The following is a 13,546-nucleotide window of genomic DNA, read 5'->3' as shown; positions in this document are numbered from 1 at the left end:
CACAACACAATCAAAATACTTTGCCCCAACTTAACAGTGAGGTTGTCAATCTCACCGGCTTGCTGTAAACAAAAGATTAAACGTATGGTGTGGAGAATGATGTTTGTTTGCAAAGAACAGCAGAGAACAATAATTGTAGTAGATTGTATTCAGATGTAAAAGAATGGACCAGGGTCCACAGTTCAGTAGTGGTGTCTCTCCAATAAGAAATAGCATGTTGGGTGAACAAATTACAGTTGGGCAATTGACAAATAGAGAGGGCATAACAATGCACATACATATCATGATGACTAATATGAGATTTACTTAGGGCATTACGACAAAGAACATAGACCGCTATCCAGCATGCATCTATGCCTAAAAAGTCCACCTTTGGGTTAGCATCCGCACCCCTTCCAGTATTAAGTTGCAAACAACAGACAATTGCATTAAGTATGGTGCGTAATGTAATCAACACAAATATCCTTAGACAAAGCATTGATGTTTTATCCCTAGTGGCAACAGCACATCCACAACCTTAGAACTTTCTGTCATTGTCTCAGATTCAATGGAGGCATGAACCCACTATCGAGCATAAATACTCCCTCTTGGAGTCACAAGTATCAACTTGGCCAGAGCCTCTACTAGCAACGGAGAGCATGCAAGATCATAAATAACACATATATGATAGATCGATAATCAACTTGACATAGTATAACATATTCATCGGATCCCAACAAACACAACATGTAGCATTACAAATAGATGATCTTGATCATGATAGGCAGCTCACAAGATCTAAACATGATAGCACATGAGGAGAAGACAACCATCTAGCTACTGCTATGGGCCCATAGTCCAAGGATGAACTACTCACACATCAGTCTGGAGGCGATCATGGTGATGTAGAGTCCTCCGGGTGATGATTCCCCTCTCCGGTAGGGTGCCGGAGGCGATCTCCTGAATCCCCCGAGATGGGATTGGCGGCGGCGGCGTCTCAGTATGTTTTCTCGTATCGTGGCTCTCGGTCATAGGGTTTTCGCGACGGAGAGTATAAGTAGGCGGAAGGGAAGAGTCGGGAGAGGCACGAGGGGCCCACACCATAGGGCGGCGCGGGCCCCTCCTTGGCCGCGCCGCCTTGTGGTGTCGCCACGTCGTGGCCCCACTTCGTATCTCCTTCGGTCTTCTGGAAAGCTCCGTGGAAAATAAGACACTGGGATTTTGTTTCGTCCAATTCCGAGAATATTTCCTATGTAGGATTTCTGAAACCAAAAACAGCAGAAAACAGGAACTAGCTCTTCGGCATCTTGTTAATAGGTTAGTGCCGGAGAATGCATAATAATGATGTAAAGTGTATATAAAACATGTGAGTATTTTCATAAAACTAGCATGGAACATAAGAAATTATAGATACGTTTGAGACGTATCAACATACGATACCGATTTCCTTTGTCGCGCGATACTTTACTTGTCCGAGGTTCGATCATCGGTATCTCTATACCTAGTTCAACATCGTTACCGATAAGTACTCTTTACTCGTATCGTGAAATGACATCCCCAGTGATCTAGTCACATGCTTGCAAGCTAATTGGATGACATTCCACCGAGAGGGCCCATAGTATATCTATCTATAATTTGGATGCACAAATCCCACTCTTGATCCATGCGCTTCAACCCATACTTTCAGAATACTTAATTCCATCTTTATAACCACCCTTTAAGAAGTAGTGTTTGATGTCATCAAAGCATCCATCCAGTGTAGGTGATTAACATGATCTCATGATCGAAGCATTCAGTTACTATGTATCTTTAAGCTTGTAGCAAAACAAACTTAATGACTTGATCATATGCTATGCTTACTATGGGTGTGTGTCCATCACATCATTCTCCTAATGACATGATCTTGTTATTAATAACATTCAATGTTCATGATCAGGAAACTATGATCATCTATTAATCAACAAGCTAGGCTTACTAGGGACTCTTTTATGTTTACAAAACACACAAGTATTAATGTTTTTGGTTAATATAATTATAGCATGGGATGTAAACATTTATCATGAACACTAAGATATAACAATAACCACTTTATTATTGCCTCTTGGTCATATCACCAACAATGTGCTACTTTTTTGGTTGCCTCACCTATTTTTCACATGGTGACCTTACCTCTCACTTCCCACCTACCACAATATGCTCCACAGAGTCGTCCTTGAAGCCAGCCACCATGTCGGGGCGTGAAAAGACCACCATGCTGCCATCGCCGAGGATGACCAAGGCTGGTACTGTGCCTATGTGCATGACACCTATCAATACCACAACTAGCACCACACCGTCATCCACGAATCTGGGCACAAGGCCTATCACGACGGCATGCGAAAATACTACCATGCCACCGCCGCCGACGGTGGCCATGGTGGTTACACTACATACGTGGAAGACAATGTTACGATGTCGATAGTGGCCACAACGTGACACAACAAGGTCGATGGAGATGCAAGCTAGACCTACATGGTGAACTTCCATGAGGCTGCTGCTTATTCTAGGGAGAATGTTGTCATGGTCTAGATCCTTCATGAACTAGATGATCAAAAGATAAGTAAGATGTTGACCAACACAATGATGAAATGATGGACCGATGAACTAGATGATCAAAAGGAAAAGTACGCAACACATGACAGTAGACTCAATGAACTCACACATGTGCACAATTTATAGTATACTGTGCACATCCATCGAAACGAAAAAATTACAACACAAGCATTGTTCGAACAACGAGGTGAATCTACTCTTCAAAGGAAGTTTAAAACGGCATAACGTGTGCGATAAAATTGACAAAATTCAGTAAAAATGCTTCAAACATGAACGCGAAATTGAAGGTTTACAACAAGCAAAACTCAAAATCATTAGTATCGTCGAGGCAGATATTTTCTATGTATAAATTATTTTGATTCGAAGTATGGTTGTGTTGATTAGCAGCGAGTAGGTGAAGAAGATTAAGGAGAGTGAGTGGAAGCAATGCCACGTAAAAGTTGCATTGCTAGAGAGCACGAAAATAGCTAACATGCTCGTCCTGGGGAAATGCTTGATTGGAGCATTCCTCTTTAACCTAGTTGTGGAGTGCTTTGACGCACGCTGGTCACAAGGCAGAGGTAGCCCACCCATCCAATCAGCAAGGCACGTGGCCTACCATTCACGCCCTTAGTCCATGATGTATTGTGTAGCTCTGGTTCGTTTTTGTAGGTTCACATATGGTTTGGTGAATGTTTTGACAGTGGGCATTCTTGTAGATGCCATATGGCATTTATTTGTAGCCAAGCACGAGTGGAGTTCATACTTTCTTAAGTTTGGATACACATACTTTATTTTCGATCGAGCCGTCCAACTCCCTCTCGACGCCGTGGCATATGTCTCTGTAGGACGAGAAGAGATTCCGGGCTATCGTGGAAGAACGGAGCCTCGATGCGCCTGTGACCATCGGTCGTGCGGGTGAGTGGTGGGGAGAGGGCACCGCCATTGGTGGTTCTACATTTTTCTCAACTTTCCTAGAACAACTAAAATGGTTCGTATTGGGACCAAAACCGAAAGGGAGACGAATGTCGGATTTTGCCCCAATACGAACCATTTTCGGAACCCCGCCCGCTTGGAAGCTTGGCTTTGTTTTCCGGCGAGCCCTTAATTGTGGTTGCATAGATATCATTTTTTTATCAAAATGAAATTTCAGATCTAAGACAATTTCAATAAATATAATTTACACTAAATTTTTATTCTATTTTAGAATTTTTTTTATTATACTACAGTTCAAATAATTATACATATGTCATTACACAGTTAGCATACTTAAACAATAATAAAATTTTACTAATATTAATTGATCGTTCTTTTTATTAAAATATACATTAATTTTTGTACTAAATATATGTATTTTGTCTGAAAATTTTGTTATTGTGCAATGTATAGACGTCGAAAAATTAAATTGTACCCATCTTTATTTTTTTGCATCTACATTAATGTTTATATAAATATGTTTAATATTTTGGTACTATATATATTGTCTATGTCCTAACAAATATCTTACTATGAAGATTTCTAGTGCACAATTATGCAAGAAAAATTATATAAACTTTTAGATTATAAATTGAACCATTTTCTTGTCTGTGCACCAGTTTTTTTGTGGTCTAATAGCGTGCTAAGTAATAATCAGACAATGCATGCATTACATATACGGGATATTGAAATTTACTAATCACAAATTATCATTAAAATATTATGAATTTTCAAAATTTCTCTTACACACGACTTGAATGCTAGGCTCATCAACATGCCTTTGGATTCTTTTTCAAACATAAGACACAAGTGCCTAGCTTTAAATTAATAAAGGCCCAAACTGCCAAGTTTTGATACAGAGTGCTAACCAGCTTAGAACACAACTTACAACACAACGAAGACCAAAAGCACAAGATGAACACAAAAGCACAACTTGTCGATATCGAAGCCTCCTCACGAAGCCACCAAGGAGGAAGCCGCATAGGTTCGAGAAATCCACCTGCTGCCTTGAGGGGTATCATCATCTACATCACAGGTTGGGAGGGGCTACATCACCAGCCAATTCCAACACCGAAGAGGGTTCCCTTCTATCTCGTCCTGGCTCGAAGGATGTCGAACCGTAGAAAGTTGGATGCGCTCCCCTGAGATATGGAGGATACACACCCCAGGCCAACCTGGTCAGAACCAGTGACACCTCGCGGGAGCTACTGAAATCACCGAAGATTAGATGCCCCCTATTCAGTTGTCGAAATCTTCCTCCTCGCTGGGGGTGTCCTCTGGTACTTAAGAGGTGGTTCAGCCACCGTTCATCATTAGGTGACCATGTCGACGCCTCTCCTTTGGCGTACCACGCTTCATATTCGGCCCTCCTCTGCCGCTTTCCCGCCCTCTCCTCTCTCCTCGCCGATTGATACGTCCAAAATGTATCTACTTTCCCGAACACTTTTGATGTTGTTTTCCCTCCATCTTGTGTGTTTTGAATACAACTAACACGGACTAACGCTGTTTTCAGTAGAATTGTTGTGGTGTCTTCTTTTTGTGCAGAAATCCAAATTTCGGGAAAAATCCCGGGAAATATAGAAAAACTCATATTTCACCTGAAAACCCGGAGCCATAAGACGAGACGAAGGGGGCCACAAGGGGCCCACACCTGTCCTAAGCGCGGACCAGGGCTTGGCCGCGCCTAGGGGTGGTCTGGCCACCTCGGCCTCTCCTTCTCACTATAAGAAGCCCCTGGACCTGAAAACCGAGGGGGTTCGGCGTTTTTCCAGAAACAGTTCTGCTGCTCCACCGCCACCAGAAACCCCAATCCGGGGACCAGAAATTCCGTTCTGGCACCCCGTCGGGACGGGGATTCGGAGGAGATCATCGCCATCGCCATCACCGACGCCTCTCTATCGAACCATCCATGTTTCCCCCATCCATGTGTGAGTAATTCTCCGCTGTAGGCTGTAGGGGATGGTAGGGATTGGATGAGATTGGTCATGTAATAGCTATAAAATTGTTATGGGCATAGTGCCTGGTATCCGTTGTTAGTATTTTTGACATTGTTGCAACTTGCTATGTGTAATGCTTGTCACTTTGGGCCCGAGTGCCTTTTCTCATATTTGAACATGTTATTGATTCATGAGGATAATTATTGTTTTTGATCATATCTGGAAGATGTATACACACATTGTTGTCTGGAACCCGAGGCCCCAAAGTGACCAAGAATTGGGATAACAGGAGGGGATGGCTATGATGTGAGGATCACGTGTGTTCACAGAGTGTTAATGCTTTTCTCCGGTATTCTATTAAAAGGAGTACCTTAATTACCAGTAGTTTCCCTAGAGGCCACGCTGCAACGGGCTGGTAGGACAAAAGATGCCGTGCAAGTTTCTCATTGTGAGCACGCACGCCTTAATAGGAACACACGCTTATGGATATATTATGCTAGGATGCTTTTATCATTATCATTTGCAATGCCTATGTCTTGCTATTACATGGATTTTCTTATTCATGCAACGCCCGTTCATCCATCCCTATGCCTAAAGTATTTTAATTCTGCTGTCTACTGCAATCATCGCTACTGCTGTTTTTATTTCTCTACTGCTATTACTTACTCTGCCATAAAACTGTTACTACTAATAAACTGTTGCGAGCAAGTCTATTTTCAGGTGTAGGTGAATTGACAGCTCACTTGTTAAAGCTTATGAATATTCTTTGGCTCCCCTTGTGTAGAATCAATAATTTTAGATTTTACTTCCCTCGAAGACTGTTGCGATCCCCTATACTTGTGGGTCATCAAGACTATTTTCTTGCGCCGTTTCCGGGGAGCATAGCTTATTTACAAGCCCACTTGAAGGTGATATTGTTTGCTGCAATTTATTCATTATGGGGAAAGCTCCTGAATCGAAGGTCCCTATATTGCCATCCACTACAAGAAGAGGTACAACTCTGAACACCTCTATCGCTCTTGATTCGCCATCTGTTATGAGTAAACTTCTTACTCCACCACATGCTGCTACTTCTGCTGAATCTGATAATGCTCTTGATGATTATGATGGTGCTTCTACTATGCTTGATAAGAGTGGTTCGGTAGGTCCTTTCCTAGATACTACAATTGCTAGAGCTAAATAAATTGAAAATACTAAAAATATTATTACACATGTTAGTTCACCTCAAGCTAGGGGGATCCTAGCGATGATCTTGATGAAACTTATATTGAACTTGATGATGACTTCATTGAAGAATGTCATGCTACTAGAGATGCAAGTGCCACGAGAAGTCTTCTTGCAAGACGAGCCGTTAGATATAATTTATCTCCTGATTCTAAGTTTGCCACATCTCCCATAAATATAACAGATAAGGATTATGATTTCTATCTGGATTTATCTTACATATCTATTGTTGAGAAAGAACCTTTCTGTGGTACTAAAAATGAAAATGCTATGAAACATATGAATGAACTCTCTACTTTGAGCAATTTATTCTCCGATGATATTAATATACGCACTTACTTTGTCACTAAAATTTTCCCTTTCTCTCTGAAAGGAGCAGCTAAAATTTGGTATGATAATTTGTCTCGTGGATCTATTGATAGTCCTATTGGTTTGGTTAATGTTTTCTTTCAGAAATATTTCTCTGCTAGTGCTCAACATGCTGCTTTGCAGAAAATCTTTGACTTTGTGCAGGTAGAAGGAGAGAAATTGCCTGAATCGTGGGCAAGATTTTGTTCTTTAATTAGAGCACTACCTAAACATCCGTTAGCTAAAAATGAACTCCTTGATATATTTTATAATGGACTAACCATTGAATCTAGGACATACCTGGATAGTTGTGCTGGTTGTGTTTTCAGGAAAAGAACTCCGGGTGAAGCTGAGGAATTATTGGCTAAAATAAGCAAGAATTATGATGTTTGGACTGCACCGGAGCCAATACCAATACCGAAGAAAAGGGGAATGATTGAATTAAATGATGAAGTGATGAGGGAAGCCAAGAAATCTCTTAAGGAGAAGGGTATTAAATCTGAAGATGTGAAGAATCTACCAACCTATAGAACAATTATGTAAGCCAATCCCTCGTTCTTCCACTATTGAGCTACACTCTCTCCAACGCTTTGATAATAGAGGTATTCCATACTCTAAACCTCCTGATCAATGCTTAGATGAATTTTATAATTATATTGTTAAGCAAGATAATTTTAATAAGAGAGTGGAACATCACCTAATGGAAAATTCTAGAGCTATCAATAATTTGCATGATATTGTGGAAAGAACATCTAATGATGTTAAAATGCTTGTTAAACATTTCCAAATGGTTCAAACTCAAATTTATCAGCTCACTAGAGTGCAAAAATATTTGCTAGTTACCGCTTCTAGAGAAAAACATGCTTATGAAATAAGAACTAGAAGTGGTGTTTCTACTCAGGATCCTCGAAGGACATCCAAAAAGAATTGAACAAGATTCTCAACAAGCTAATGATAGTAGGACCAAGTCTAAGAAAAAGAAGAAAAAACATAAAACTGTTGTAGAATCCTCTGAACCTGCTAAAGATCCTTATAGTATATCTATTTCTGATGCTGAAACTGAAGTAATGATAAAAATGATGCTTCTGATAAAGAAGAAATTTAAGAAGAACCTGAAAAGCATACTAAGAATACAAAATACACGAAGGAAGATTTCATCGCTACTAAACATGGTAGTGAGAGAGAACCTTGGGTGCAAAAACCAATGCCTTTTCCAGATAAGAAACATAAATCAAAGGAGGAAGAACATTATAATAAGTTCTGTCAATGGATGAAACTTTTGTTTTTGCAAATTCCTTTGACTGATGCTATTAAATTGCCTCCTTATTCAAAGTATATGAAAGAGATTGTCTCTAATAAGAGGAAGATTCCAAATGAGGAAATCTCCACTATGGTCGCTAATTACTCCTTTAATGGTAAGATTCCAAAGAAACTTGGTGATCCAGGTATTCCCACCATTTCATGCTTCATCAAAAATAATTATGTTAGAACTGCTCTATGTGACTTGGGAGTAGGAGTTAGCGTTATGCTTTTTTCTCTCTATATAAGACTTGATCTAGAAAAATTAATACCGACTAATATATCCTTGCAAATGTATGATAAGTCTACTACTATTCCTGTTGGTACATGTGAGGATGTTCTTGTTCAAGTTGCTCATCATTGTATGATATTAGCTGATTTTGTTGTGTTGGAAATGCCGGAAGATGCTAATATGTCTATTATTCTTAGGAGACCTTTTCTTAACACTGCAGGGGCTGTTATTGATTGCAACCAAGGAAAAGTAACTTTCAATGTCGAGGACAAAGAGCATACAGTTTATTTTCCCAAGAAGATTGATGTGAATTATGGTCTAAACTCGATTATTAATGTTGACACCATCCAAATTGGGAAATTTCATTTGCCTTTGCCCAAGCCAAAGAAGAAGAATAATATTGTCATGATTGGAACTATTCCCATCGAGGTTGAGGTAACATAATCATTGTGCGAAATATAAGGTTTTGCTTCATATAAAATTATTTTGATAACAAGACTTGATCAACCTTGTTAATAAAATAATTTTGAATGAATGGAACTATGTTTTCACCTATGCACCATTGATTGAATTTATATTAGAATGTCTTAGAGTTACTGTAGGTTTGGTTCTGATTTTGTTTTTCATCATTCCATAATTGTTTTTCTGCGATATAATCATTATTCAAATTCTAAAAATTCCCCAAAAATAAAGTTGCTCGAAAAATTCCAGAAAATGCATAGAAAATTTTTACGTGAGAAAAGGGACAGAGAGGCACCTGGGGCAACCCAGGGGGACCCACAGGCCGGCCACACCATGTGGTGGCGTGGGTCACCCCTGGTCGCGCCAAGCGCAGATGTGGGCCCCTGGCCCTCCACTTGCTCCCTGCTCTTCCATTCCCTTCTCTCACCCAAGAAAACACATCCCCATTGCTCAAACCCGTGCTTTTGCTGATCTTCATCGCGATTTTTCGATCTCCTTCCTCAACCCATATTTCTTGCTGAAATTTGAAGCATTTGCTCCTCGGTATGTGACTCCTCCGATTATCCAAGTAGAATTTTGATTGGTGAAGTATATCTTTAATATTTTGCTGCTGTAGATGACATGATAAGTGAGCTTACATGCTTGTATTATGATGGGATAATTTTTTTTGATGCATGTTTAGTCCTCTTATGTGTCTCCATAGTGTTCTCCTTCATTTGTTTGTCTTAAAATCATTTTTTATGAGGTTTGTTAAAAAATTCAGAGAACAAGTATGAACAAACACACATATGGAGAGATATTTGAGAGGGAAGGACCTGAACCAAGGAGATCTTCAATATCATCTACTCAATACAGGTGATCTTATAATAAAGATCTCATTGCTCAAGATTTTGGTGAAAGGGATGAAGGGGAGGCACATCCATCTACTTTTCCTCGCACTGACTTCATGATTAATGCAGGGATTCGTGATGATTTCTTATACCTTGTTGGCAAGGTCGGCTTAACCGATTACATGAATGATGAGAGCGAGCAATATGCTTCGCTCACTAAAATATTTGTGGAGAGTTTCCACTTTAGCAGCACTAAGTACAATCTGAGTGTTGCATTTAAAATCTATGACAAGTCTATCACTTTGCATTTGCAACAATTTTGTTCGATCCTAGGTATTCCTACTACAGGGACAACGAGGAAGATCAAGGACCACCCCACTGACTTGATCGAGCTTTACCGGAAGGTGATGAACGATGATGACCGCAAGGCCCAGCGTGGCAAGATAAGAAATATCCAACTCCCAGCTATTAGATACTTTACCTATTACCTTGCTACTAGTGTTCTTTCTAGTGAAAATACTAGCAACATTTCCCATAATCACTTGGCTTTTCTAGCTACTGCACTCGATGATAGTACTAAGTATAATCTTGGTGCTCTTATTGCTCATCACTTGTCTGCTAGAGGACCCATTTATGGGGGAGCTTTTGCTGCACAAATTGTAGCTGCTTTGAACTTACTATTGATCCAAATGATGTGTTATTGGAACCACAAAGACTTGAACTTGCTTCCATGAAACATCACCACTCTGTTACTACTGACTCTTGTGCAGGGAACTTAGTGTATAGAATGTTATTTGTTGATGGGGAAGAAAGGGAGGTTCCCCTACCACAACCTGGTTTGTTTAGTGTTCACAGGAGGCAGTGGTCTCGCTCAAAGGAGGAGTTGGATGAGCATCTTCGACTGCTTGAATTCCATGGCCAGCAGCAGCAGGAGGAGGTGGCCCCTGAGGATTACACTGCTCACTACACCGAGCCGTCCTCGAGTTCATACCAGGACGAAGGTGCCTCTTCGTCGTTTTATGGGGGCAACATTTCTTTCGATGCTTGGTCACCATGGGGTTGATCTCCACTTAGGCCAAAAGCCTAAGCTTGGGGGGAGGTATACCGACATCTCACTCATCTATATATCATATTCCGTCGGAACTTTGTATATGCATGTTTCCCTTTCTTTTTGTTCTTGCTAGTTTTGTTTCAGTAATTTCTATTTATTTGAATCTTGGGAGTTGTGACTACTGTAATAATCTCTCTTTAGTTTATTTATTTCGTTTTTATACCAATGATAGCCTCTAATAGGAAGGAGGTAAGAATTTGGAGAGTTGCTGTCTAAAAACAGAGTCACCATAAACATTCGTATAAATAGCCACAATGGAATTTTGAGCTGCCAATTTTTGAGCATATGATCCAGGTTGTTATCTAACTTTCATTAGTTGATCACTTTTCGAGATGAGCTACAGAACATCTTCATAAAAATCGATGTTTTCCTGCTGTTCTGGGTTGGCACATTTCTGCCACTTGTTACATTTGTGTGTTTATTTTAGTTTTCTTTCTTTTTGTTGTTCTTGATTTTGTTTCTACTTTCCAAACCACATAAAAACCAAAAAAATCTTTTATTTCTCTCCATTTGCTTCTTATTTTGCTTCATTTTCTCATTATGGTTTGCTATGCGAAAATCCAAAAATATTTTGCTTTGTGTGTTGATTAAAAATCGAAAACCCAAAAATATTTGTTGTTCTTCTTTGGTTTTGTAAAGTTGCTGCAGGGTTCAACGGTCTTCCGTGACTTCATTGGAGCTTGGTTATCATTTCATATTATTCAATCAACACAAGTGAAGAGCAATAATGACGGTCACGACAATTCGAGTTGTGGTGAGAGGCTAGTATGAATTCTACTTGTTTTCATTTTTGTACATATACTCATTTATGTGAATATGCTTAGCTTGTTTGTGTAAGGTGTATGGTACTTCATGATGCTCGGTATTTTATGCTCTCTCATGATTAATTCCAATTTACTAATACTAGGTAACATGTCATATATAGATGTTTGATTTCATTGCTCTATTCATATAACAGTATGACATTGTGGTATCCTCCTCTGAATGTTTCGTTTGAATCAACTTGGTACATGCTCAAGCATGCATAAGACTAAAACAAAAGTCATTTAAGCCTCGATGATTTATCTTGACTCGGATTTCTTGTATTACTTTTATGCTTCCGTTAATTTTATCCGTCGCAAGCATGATTATGACAGCTACTGCTTTCTTGATTTTCGCTTCCCAGTCTATTGCTAGCCTTCACTTGTACTGAGTATGAGCTCTACTCGTGCATCCAACTACTAAAAATCAAAAAGCCAATTGTGTCCACCATACATACCTATATGTGGTATTTCGCTGCCACTCCAAAGTGAATTGCTTGTGTGCTACCTTTAAACCTTCAAAATTATCATCACTTGTTTTGTGTAATTTATAGCTCATGGGAAAGTAGTCTAAAAACTATTGTGGTGAGTATTATGTCTTATGCATTTCAGTTCATATAAGTTGCTTGTTGTGTGATAAAATTTTTGTCATGGGGAACACCATCAACTTGCCTTTGTTGAATATTGTGTGAATTGCTATGCATGCTCATCTTGTTTGAAGTAAGGAGATTTACCATGAGCTGCAAAGATTGGAGTATGCTCATTATTAGAGAGGAACATTGGGCCGCCAACTAAAGCCATGTTCACATGGTGGAAGTTTCAGTTGGACAAAAGTCCAAATATCTGTTGTCCTTGTTTTCCCGGTATGGATGCCAAAAAGTTGAGATTTATCAAAATTGAGAAATCAAATGAGATTCATATCCTAGGACATTTGTACGGGAGGCAAGGAGGTACCCCTTTGTGACACTTGGTTGAAACATATGTATACGATGAAAATCCATGGAAATCAAAGCTAATTAGGACAAGGTGTGAGCACTATTAGTATATTATGCATGAGGCGAGCAACTTATAGGAAGTGTTATGCATGAGCCATATTATTTATCACTACCGTTGACATGAGTTGCATCTCTCGAAATATATATATTCCACATTCCTACTGCATTCAAAATTGAAAAGCTCTAGCACATGAGCAATCTTACTTCCCTCAGCGCAGGGCCAGTCTTATAGTTTTATGTTGATTCACCATCCATTCCCCGAGCAATTTCTTGAAAGCATAGCTCTCATTCTTAGTTTAATTTACTTGTCCCGGAATAAGATTAATTGTGGTATAACTGTGATTCTTGATTCTTTCGACATTTTTACTTCTAGTCTTCTCTTGAACTTCAGAGGTTCCCCGACATTTATGTTTTGCTCCACAAATAGGGCAAGCGAGATACCGCTTTATCATATCATATTATGAACATTGCAATCATGTAAATACTTATGTTTCATGTTGCTTATTATTGTGTTGGTATCCTTTCGTGACTTGCATAACTATTAAGTATTCTTATTAGTTGCATGCTTACTATTATGAATTGCCTGAGCATTTGATCATGTAGTGAGAATATATACATCATATGAAGCAAATAGGTTCATGAAAGTTTCTTTTATCGCACTCAGTTGTCATTGAATTGCTTGAGGACAAGCAATAAGCTAAACTTGGGGGAGTTGATACGTTCAAAACGTATCTACTTTCTCGAACACTTTTGTTGTTGCTTGCTCTCTATCTTGTGTGTTTT

Source organism: Lolium perenne, chromosome 1 (assembly GCF_019359855.2).
Source record: "Lolium perenne isolate Kyuss_39 chromosome 1, Kyuss_2.0, whole genome shotgun sequence".
NCBI classification, from domain to species: Eukaryota; Viridiplantae; Streptophyta; class Magnoliopsida; order Poales; family Poaceae; genus Lolium; species Lolium perenne.
This window is presented reverse-complemented; position numbering follows the sequence as displayed.